General features: G+C 45.3%; 1 non-coding gene across 1 annotated transcript; it reads left to right on the plus strand.

Moving 5' to 3' along the window:
• The first annotated feature begins 10,966 nt into the window (after positions 1 to 10,966).
• On the plus strand, positions 10,967 to 11,040 carry Trnat-ugu. The gene has a single exon. It is a non-coding gene; the product is annotated as a tRNA-Thr (tRNA).
• The last annotated feature ends 436 nt before the right edge of the window (positions 11,041 to 11,476 follow it).

The raw sequence follows: 11,476 nt of genomic DNA on the forward strand, positions 1-11,476 counted from the left end.
GCCAACGTTTCTGCAATGAAATATTAATTCACTTTCAATAGAAACACTTAAGCAGATAACTCTCAGCGAGTGAGTTCCTATTTTTAAGACGCGTGGAGTAATGAAAAACTTAAAATTATGTTCTCGCCCGTAATGGCGTCTTTGAAACAAAATCAGCTCAGTATATGAAACATGCAAAGTATTCAGGAATAATTATGGGATGCCTCTCCCTACACTATTGAAAGGAAAACACAAGTTTACACATTTATAGAATTAATTATTATTATCATAAGAATGCTTTTTCTTACAGTATTAGTGACAAACACATACCATTCTCATCAGGAATCGTCAATGGCGTCTTTCTACAATCAAGAACAAAACGAGTAGTTAGTTTTTTCTCTTTCTTCCTCGTTAGAGGACTGTCTATTCATTTTTATCTTTGTTCACAGCTTATCCTTGAAATACATACTTTTCTTATTAATAGTAAATGTCATTGTTCTTTTTCTATGTTATTTTACAATATTTCACTGCAATAAGCGCAACACATCGTCTATTTGGCTTTTATCAATATTTTCGTTATTACGATTGTTTTAATATCGTCGCACTAGTTCCGTAAATTTTCGCAATAACGTCATGGGGATGGTATCTGCCCCCCCCCCCCCGCCCCCCCCCCCCCCACCAAATGTGGTAGTTATTTGTCCCTTAGCAACCCACAAAGACTTCCCACATTTTTAGATCTAGAGAACATTAAAAATCTGTATTACTACATCTCTCTCTTAATTAGGCATTAATATTTTACTGGGATAAGTTGTACTAAGTAACAAGTACTATCCCTCCAGTTACTTCGATTGTGTTTCCTACTCCCCAGCTTGACCTGCGTGTAGTCTGTTACAAAGGTAACAAAGTCCACGGGTTAAAAAAGAAATAACGACCCCCCTATTCAGGTTTAGTCGGGCGTGTGAAAACCAGGGAATAAATCACCTCAGGGCCCGAGACTACCCAAAAAACAAGCGTCTAATTTGCTTTAACACAAAGACAAATATTGTAATTTCCCATGAATGTAGTTGTAATAACAAGTTACATATTAGATGAGAAAATCCTATTGTAGAGACGATTCACATTTACAATATAGATAGAAAGTTGTTTAGTTGCCATCATAGAAATGGAAATGGAATCTGTAGAAACAATAGTCATAATTTATTTTTCATGACAAAAAGTTTGTCTCTTTCTTGGTAATGATTTGTGGCGTCGGTTTGCGGAGAGATCAAGACGGCGTGCTGCAATCGCCCACGCGCTCTGCATTGTTGTCCGTCCGCTAGCCTGCTCGCGCGTCTCGTCCGCAGCAGTACAGTTGTGTACATGAAGCAAGTCGTACTCGCATTAGAATTCACACTTATATCCCTACATCTGGAAAGAAGTTTTATTAGCACATTTCATATTGTGTCCCCTTCCATGTACACTCCTGGAAATTGAAATAAGAACACCGTGAATTCATTGTCCCAGGAAGGGGAAACTTTATTGACACATTCCTGGGGTCAGATACATCGCACGATCACACTGACAAAACCACAGGCACATAGACACAGGCAACAGAGCATGCACAATGTCGGCACTAGTACAGTGTATATCCACCTTTCGCAGCAATGCAGGCTGCTATTCTCCCATGGAGACGATCGTAGAGATGCTGGATGTAGTCCTGTGGAACGGCTTGCCATGCCATTTCCACCTGGCGCCTCAGTTGGACCAGCGTTCGTGCTGGACGTGCAGACCGCGTGAGACGACGCTTCATCCAGTCCCAAACATGCTCAATGGGGGACAGATCCGGAGATCTTGCTGGCCAGGGTAGTTGACTTACACCTTCTAGAGCACGTTGGGTGGCACGGGATACATGCGGACGTGCATTGTCCTGTTGGAACAGCAAGTTCCCTTGCCGGTCTAGGAATGGTAGAACGATGGGTTCGATGACGGTTTGGATGTACCGTGCACTATTCAGTGTCCCCTCGACGATCACCAGTGGTGTACGGCCAGTGTAGGAGATCGCTCCCCACACCATGATGCCGGGTGTTGGCCCTGTGTGCCTCGGTCGTATGCAGTCCTGATTGTGGCGCTCACCTGCACGGCGCCAAACACGCATACGACTATCATTGGCACCAAGGCAGAAGCGACTCTCTTCGCTGAAGACGACACGTCTCCATTCGTCCCTCCATTCACGCCTGTCGCGACACCACTGGAGGCGGGCTGCACGATGTTGGGGCGTGAACGGAAGACGGCCTAACGGTGTGCGGGACCGTAGCCCAGCTTCATGGAGACGGTTGCGAATGGTCCTCGCCGATACCCCAGGAGCAACAGTGTCCCTAATTTGCTGGGAAGTGGCGGTGCGGTCCCCTACGGCACTGCGTAGGATCCTACGGTCATGGCGTGCATCCGTGCGTCGCTGCGGTCCGGTCCCAGGTCGACGGGCACGTGCACCTTCCGCCGACCACTGGCGACAACATCGATGTACTGTGGAGACCTCACGCCCCACGTGTTGAGCAATTCGGCGGTACGTCCACCCGGCCTCCCGCATGCCCACTATACGCCCTCGCTCAAAGTCCGTCAACTGCACATACGGTTCACGTCCACGCTGTCGCGGCATGCTACCAGTGTTAAAGACTGCGATGGAGCTCCGTATGCCACGGCAAACTGGCTGACACTGACGGCGGCGGTGCACAAATGCTGCGCAGCTAGCGCCATTCGAAGGCCAACACCGCGGTTCCTGGTGTGTCCGCTGTGCCGTGCGTGTGATCATTGCTTGTACAGCCCTCTCCCAGTGTCCGGAGCAAGTATGGTGGGTCTGACACACCGGTGTCAATGTGTTCTTTTTTCCATTTCCAGGAGTGTAGTTACTGTTCGATTATGTTTGTGAACTTATTTAGTTCGTCCAGTTCTTTTCGTCTACACGTAACTTAATTATTTAAAAGTGTAGCAATCTTTCTCCATACTGCACACAGAACAATTTAAGAAAGTGGGTACATTCCGCACACACGCTCTGTGGTGGGTGTCCAATGTGTGTTTCCTGTATGAATTTCACCGGTCCATGTTGACACCCAACGGATGTAGTTGGCTACACCGTCACTGACGTCTATGACAACGTGCACTGATTTGTATCACTGATCCAGATCCACCGCATCAGATGATGCACTTCTTTTGCTAAAAATTGTCACATACTGTTACCACAATATTTAATACAGTTATAGAACACTGTTCGTTTTACAGATCGCTACTGCGTCGTTTGAAACAGCAACAGTCCTTTTACAAAATACATTAGTCCACAGACAAGAGTCTTTCACAAAAAGAAATTGTAATCATTTAATAATGACAATAATCAGGTGAAGCTTGTTTATTGGCAACCCAACCTTACACATAATAAACATACTTCGTAGCGTCCCGGAAAAGCATAAGCTAAATAGCCATCCGGACAAGCCAACGGTTCAGGTTTACAATGTTGTTGCCCAGATTATTTACTGATTCAGCCCTTGTTCATTTTTTGTTTTCTCATTTATTGATGGTGTGTAGGACATTAGCCCAAGTACAACCAGCTACCAGTCCCTAACCGAACGGTCGTGGTCGCGGAACATTATTTCAAACTCTTAAAAGTTCCGAAGATGGAATTCTACGTAACTTTGGAATCACGTAATCCAGATTGGTAACAAATCCCCCCCCCCGTGGTGCATGCCATATTTATTCATCCAAGGTGCACTTATTCACACTTACATTCAGGGTATATTTACAAAGAACATAAAATAGTAATTGCAAAAAAAGCTCTCTAACTGAAATTGCATAATTTAAAGAAATAAATTTGACCTTCAACTGATCTCAGGTTTTTTAACTACTAGAAAAAGCTTCTAAGTCCTGATAACTTCCTTTTCTTCATTATCAGTTAACTCTAACACCATGACATTATTTCTTCCAGAAACAATGCTTTGACTTTGTAGTCAAAGATATATACTAGAATGTACATCTTATACCATCACTTGCATGCAATTTCACATATGCACAGTAATTGTAAAAGCACAAATGAGATACACAGCAGCTGTAAAAAACAAATGAAATACATTACACTCCTATAAACACCAATGAAATATTCATCCTTAATTGCTGTGGTCAAGTAGCCCCCTCCCAGCATATCAAGCTGGTTCTCTACATATCTTATAAATGACTTTAAATCCTTTTGAGCATAGACTCCATTTATTTTTATTTTTTGTCAATGGTTCCCAACAGGTAACTTCCATGGTGTGGTACGTCAACAATCTTAAAGGGTCCTGTGTACAACAGTTGCCTCTTTTTGTTGACTTTTCTCAAAACCGTCGACTTCGGGTGATGCCGTACTAGTACTAGATCGCTGACATTGAATTTTTCACAACACCAAGTTTCTTCCTATGACGGTTAGTGTGGTATGTCAACGATCTTAAAGGGTTTGTGTACAACCGTTGCCTCTTTTTGTTCACTTTTCTCAAAACCGTCGACTTCGGGTGATGCCGTACTAGTACTAGATCGCTGACATTGAATTTTTCACAACACCAAGTTTCTTCCTATGACGGTTGGTGTGGTATGTCAACAATCTTAAAGGGTCTGTGTACAACAGTTGTCTCTTTTTGTTCACTTTTCTCAAAACTGACGACTTCGAGTGATGCCTTACTAGTACTAGATCGCTGACATTGTATTTTTCACAACACCAAGCTTCTTCCTATGACGGTTTTTTCTAAACTCTGCCTGTCCTTGCAGTGTGATATGAGCTTCTGTCAACCTATCTTCCCAAGATAGTTGGTCATTTATTTTTGGCAAAGGCTGCATCCACTTATTTTCTTCTTCTTCGTCAAACACTACTTCAAAAGAAGTTGCTCCTGTGGAGTCATGAGGCAAATTGTTATAGATATATTCAAATACATGTACATAGTCAATCCATTTAGTTTGTTGACTAGGTATATATGTTCTCGTAAATTTAATTCCTGAAAGATCCTCACTACAGGATTCGCACTGGGATGAAAGAATGCCGTAAAAATATGCTTCATTCCATGTTTTTCAGTGAAATCTTTCCACTTTCGTCCTCGAAAGTATGTTCCGTTATCCGACAGCATTGCCTTAGGTTTCCCTACCGATAACATGTAATCATCTTCTAGGCGCTTTAGCATATTCGTTGCTGTTGATGTCCTCATAGGATACAGTTTCACGTATTTAGTAAATATGTCGTATATGGCAAATATATACTTAGTGCCCCCTCGAGCCGTCTGAAGGGGACCTGTCACATCACGGAGGTTATCTCCAAAGGTTCTTTAGGTACTATCGGGTTCAATTCGGATAAAGTACTTAGATTGACACCCTTGCCATTTTGACAGGTGACAAACGTTCTAATTATTTCATTCACACGTCTCTGCATGTTCGGAAAGTAGCAATATCTTGCCAGTTACCTGGCACAATTTTTGACACTAAAGTGGCCCCGTATTATGTGTATACCAGATGGCATTTCGTACTTGATCCTCCGGTATGCACACACTCCACCTGCCTTTCTCCTCGTCTGTACGATGAAACAGGATGTCCCCTTGAAGGAGAAAATGTTTACTTTCCTGTCCCTCCAGATCTTCCTTTATCTTACCTCGTATACTTTTCGACTTATCACCTTCCTCCTGCATTCTCGCCATGTGCTTTGTAAATTTAAGTTTACGTGTCTCATCTTTCAACAGTAGTAGTTTGAATTTTTCGACTGTTCAACAAGTTCAGCGAACTGGGGTAAACCTTTTGGCAAACACGATAGTGCTTCTGCAGTCACGTTGTCACTTCCCTTCACATACCTAACTCAAAACTCATGTTCTTGTAACATCAATGCCCATCAAGCCAATGTCGCGTGATGCAGCTTACAAGTTATTAAATAGCTCAATGCTTGGTGGTCGCAGAAAACTTTTACATGTCTGCCAAATACTTAGTAATGATACTTCTTGAAGGCCCACACTACTGCCAATTCCCCAAGTTCTGTAACTGAGTATGCTCTTTCACAACAGATAGGACCCTACTTGCAAATCCACTGACCCTGATCTCGGATTATGACCCCTGATTATCTACTTGGAACCAGCAAGCCCCCAATCCCGAAACCGAGGCGTCAGTCGCAAGGCAGAAATCCTCTTTCATGTTTGGATGGTGTATAGAGCTGCACTGAGCAAAGCTTCTCGTATCCTGTCAAATGCTTCCTTACACTCCTTTGAGAAGAGCCAGACTGCGTTCTTTTTTAGCAATCCTACTAATTCAGCTGGTTAGGCACAAAACGTCTAAAAGTGAGTACAATCCCCAAAACGCCTTTCATTGTTTCTGGGTTGTTGGATAAGGACACACTTTAATCGCCTGTGGCTTTTCGCTATCCGAACTTTGACTTTCTTAAATTCGCCGTTACACCTGCTTGTTTGAAGTGCTGTAAGATTCTTTTCATTAAATGAAGATGTTCTTCCTACGCGCTAGTGGCCATTTACTTTCAAGTAAGTATGGTCCTAACTCAGTGTCCAGTGCAGCAATAAAAACGCCTGCTCTGACATTCAAGACAAAAGGCATTACTCTAAACTGATAGCTTCGTCCAACAAAGACGAAAGCGGCGTATTGTCTAGATCTTTACGATAATAACAGCTGCCAGTGGGGCGATCCAAGGTCGATCGTGGAAAGAAATTTCACTCCCTGAAATCTCTGAATTTGCTCCTCTAAGTTCTCTGGACGAGTACATACAGGTAATTTGATTTATATCCTGGGCGTCCAGTACTAAACTTAAGCTTCCGTGAGCCTTCGGAACCGGAAGCAAGGGACTGTTATAAGGTAATTATGGTGTTTCTATCACCCCCCCCCCCCCCCCATTCTACATTCTAACATCTTCTTTATATCTTTCCAGACAGCTTCTTTCTTTGAGTGAGGAACGGAATATGTGGATCGATAAAACGTTTTGTGATTCTCGACCTGCATATCGTAGACGTAACCTTTTATGATGCCGGGCTTCGCCGAAAATACAGGTGCATATTGTGTTAGAGTGTGTTTCAAATGCTGCTGTTAATTAGAGTTCAAATATTCTGACTCGTCAACTTTACTTTCAACTTCTAATTCTTCATGAGTGTCCAATGTACACTCCTGGAAATGGAAAAAAAAAACACATTGACACCGGTGTGTCAGACCCACCATACTTGCTCCGGACACTGCAAGAGGGCTATACAAGCAATGATCACACGCACGGCACAGCGGACACACCAGGAACCGCGGTGTTGGCCGTCGAATGGCGCTAGCTGCGCAGCATTTGTGCACCGCCGCCGTCAGTGTCAGCCAGTTTGCCGTGGCATACGGAGCTCCATCGCAGTCTTTAACACTGGTAGCATGCCGCGACAGCGTGGACGTGAACCGTATGTGCAGTTGACGGACTTTGAACGAGGGCGTATAGTGGGCATGCGGGAGGCCGGGTGGACGTACCGCCGAATTGCTCAACACGTGGGGCGTGAGGTCTCCACAGTACATCGATGTTGTCGCCAGTGGTCGGCGGAAGGTACACGTGCCCGTCGACCTGGGACCGGACCGCAGCGACGCACGGATGCACGCCAAGACCGTAGGATCCTACGCAGTGCCGTAGGGGACCGCACCGCCACTTCCCAGCAAATTAGGGACACTGTTGCTCCTGGGGTATCGGCGAGGACCATTCGCAACCGTCTCCATGAAGCTGGGCTACGGTCCCGCACACCGTTAGGCCGTCTTCCGCTCACGCCCCAACATCGTGCAGCCCGCCTCCAGCGGTGTCGCGACAGGCGTGAATGGAGATACGAATGGAGACGTGTCGTCTTCAGCGATGAGAGTCGCTTCTGCCTTGGTGCCAATGATGGTCGTATGCGTGTTTGGCGCCGTGCAGGTTAGCGCCACAATCAGGATTGCATACGACCGAGGCACACAGGGCCTACACCCGGCATCATGGTGTGGGGAGCGATCTCCTACACTGGCCGTACACCACTGGTGATCGTCGAGGGGACACTGAATAGTGCACGGTACATCCAAACCGTCATCGAACCCATCGTTCTACCATTCCTAGACCGGCAAGGGAACTTGCTGTTCCAACAGGACAATGCACGTCCGCATGTATCCCGTGCCACCCAACGTGCTCTAGAAGGTGTAAGTCAACTACCCTGGCCAGCAAGATCTCCGGATCTGTCCCCCATTGAGCATGTTTGGGACTGGATGAAGCGTCGTCTCACGCGGTCTGCACGTCCAGCACGAACGCTGGTCCAACTGAGGCGCCAGGTGGAAATGGCATGGCAAGCCGTTCCACAGGACTACATCCAGCATCTCTACGATCGTCTCCATGGGAGAATAGCAGCCTGCATTGCTGCGAAAGGTGGATATACACTGTACTAGTGCCGACATTGTGCATGCTCTGTTGCATGTGTCTATGTGCCTGTGGTTCTGTCAGTGTGATCATGTGATGTATCTGACCCCAGGAATGTGTCAATAAAGTTTCCCCTTCCTGGGACAATGAATTCGCGGTGTTCTTATTTCAATTTCCAGGAGTGTATGTAGTGTGACCAAGAAACGGTTCTTCTCCCTTTAAAAACATAATTTGCTGCTCCTCATAAGTTATGGTGGGACTCCCATGTTCCATCCTATCACCGACTGTGTTTCTAGCAAGGTCCAGAGTCATTTGCCTTCCATCATTGAGGAAAGTTACGGAAGCTCGAGCCAAGTTTATAATCGCGTACCTGTCTCGTAAAAAAACTAAACCCAGGATACATCGGACTGAGAGGTGATTTACAACCAGGAACGAGCATTTTATGACTTCATTTCCCACAGTTACCTCCATCTGTACCCGAAATTTTGTATTTTCATTTTTCCCCTTTCATTGCCCCGTGGATTCGACAAATCTGCACCGGAGACGTGGCAATGTTTACACCGCAGCAGTATATCCATACAGTTCCTCACTCATGACCGACATCGATGCACCAGTATCGATAACCACATTTACCGGAACATTGTTAATCGTCGCCTGAATCGCGCCTTGCACACACTCTTTACTTTCGACGAATTGCCTCTCGGGTTGCCTTGAGAGTTCGTCTCGTATATCCATGGCATCATTGTATCGTAGCATGGTTATATGTGCCCCAATTCCGCCCCCACTTAGCTTCCTGTCGACCAAGCATGGGGGACTTGTTGCTCCGTCACGTGCTCTACTATATGTACAGTACATTTTGACTTGGCGCCGGTATGAAGTTTGGCGCGTTCACGGCCCAAGCTGTTCCCGACGAAGTACTCGGTACATTCGTAATGTTGACCAGCACGCTTACCTGCTTGCGGTCATGCCATTGATCATGCTGTGTTTTCATATTTTTCGCCTGGTAGTTATTTCCGAAGCTACCACCATTATGGCGCTTCCTAGTATAATCTTGATTGTCGCCTTTAAAATACGGTTTATTACCGTTTACACACTGAATCTGATTGCCACTGTTCTGGGGACTATGAAAATTACTACCCTCGTTGTAGTTCCCATTTTTATAATTATTTCCATTATTCGGTTGCCCATTCTTCCGTGGGCTTCCAATACCTGCATTACTCCCGCCATTATTGTTGTTGGCGGGGACTATTCGTTTCTCCTACTGCTTTCTAGCGTCTTCCTGAATTAAATCCAGGGAATCAATCACTGACACGAATTCTCCAAGGTCAGTATCCGGTACATTGATTAATTCTTCCCGGATAGCAATAGGCAACTTTGCCTTTCAGATTCGCAAGACGTCTCATGTAAAGATCGGTTCAGTCCAGTACTTTGTCATACTCAGGTACCTTTCGAAATATTACGGTATATTGATAATTTTTACTTGTGGACCCTCTGACAGCAACTAAATATTCAGTTGCTGTCAGACGGTCCACAACTAAAAATTATCAATATACCGTAATATTACATGCAACTGAGGAAGACAGGACTACAAAAAGTTGAACCTTTCGAAATATTTACGTAACGAACCTTCCTTAGCGGTGTACAACTCTGGATTATAAACCTGTTTTCTTAGTCTTTCTTGAGTACTCAAGGACCAGATTTTTTAAGAAATTGCTTTTCGAATTCCTAAAAGGTGTCGTACATTTCTCCAACCTCCATAACCCAGAGAGCAGCATCTCCTGTAATGCACGATACTATTAATTGTATCTTTGGTCTTTCTGACCAGTAGCTCAGCATTACGTTTATAAAGTTTTTTACAAGGACAACAGAATGTGTCGTTTTCTTGTCTACATTAAAGGTTGGGAATTGTCGGTGTTTTAACATCGACTCATCTAATTCCATGCGCGCAAGCTTAGGTGCAATCTCCCCCACCGCTACTGCATTACCATCCGAGGTTACTCTCGGCATTCTGCAGCCGAGCATCCATCACCTCACCCTATCCAGCCACAGAATCAACCCGTGCTTATGAAGAAAGTAACTGCTCTCGAAAGAACAGATACCATTGATGACCGTGCAGCTTCTCTATAATAAACGGTAATTAACTGATACCCTCAGCTGCCGACAGGTGTTGCTGATTTACTTCGGTGGGTACAGCTGAAAATGCGTGCCCGACTGGGTCTCGAACCCGGGTCTCCTACTTACATGGCAGACGCTCTATCCATCTGAGCCACCGAAGACACAGATGAATAGGGCGACTGCAGGGACTTGTCTCTTGCACGCTTCCCGTGAGACCCACATTCCCAACTGCCTACAATCTACTTATGTAATGTACCTAATAGATATTTGTCCATCCACTCATTAGTCGCGCACACTAAGGTGACGACTCCCGTAAGAGTTCGGGCAACCTGTGAGCATTGGCACAGACGAAGATCAATGCCCGGGAATCGTCGCTAGTAATGAGTGGATGGGCAAATATCTTTCAGGTACGTTACGTATGAGATTGTGGACAGTTGGGAATGTGGGTCTCACGGCAAGCGTGCAAGGGATAAGTCCCTGCAGTCGCACTATTCATCTGTGTCCTCGGTGGCTCAGATGGATAGAGCGTCTGCCTTGTAAGCAGGAGATCCAGGGTTCGAGTCCCGGTCGGGGTACACATTTTCAGCTGTCCCCATCGAGGTATACGAGGTGTGGCTAGAAAAAAACCGGACTAGTACTGGTGAAACAATAAAACGATTGCAATAAGGCTGAAAGTCGCGTGGCCTGTCACGTGACTCTCGCTCCGCCTACTGCTCGAGTTTCATCTGCCTCCTGCACTCAGTCTGCCCGTGGCGTCTGTTTTAAGTAGTTGACGTTTTGTCTGTGCGTCGGAAAATGTTGAGTGTACAGAAAGAACAGCGTGTTAACATCAAATTTTGTTTCAAACCAGGAAAATCTGCAAGTGAAACGTTTGTAATGTTACAACAAGTGTACGGCGATGATTGTTTATCGCGAACACAAGTGTTTGAGTGGTTTAAACGATTTAAAGATGGCCGCGAAGACACCAGTGATGACACTCGCACTGGCAGACCATTGTCAGCAAAAACTGAT

The sequence above is a fragment of the Schistocerca americana genome, chromosome 8 (assembly GCF_021461395.2).
Source record: "Schistocerca americana isolate TAMUIC-IGC-003095 chromosome 8, iqSchAmer2.1, whole genome shotgun sequence".
NCBI classification, from domain to species: Eukaryota; Metazoa; Arthropoda; class Insecta; order Orthoptera; family Acrididae; genus Schistocerca; species Schistocerca americana.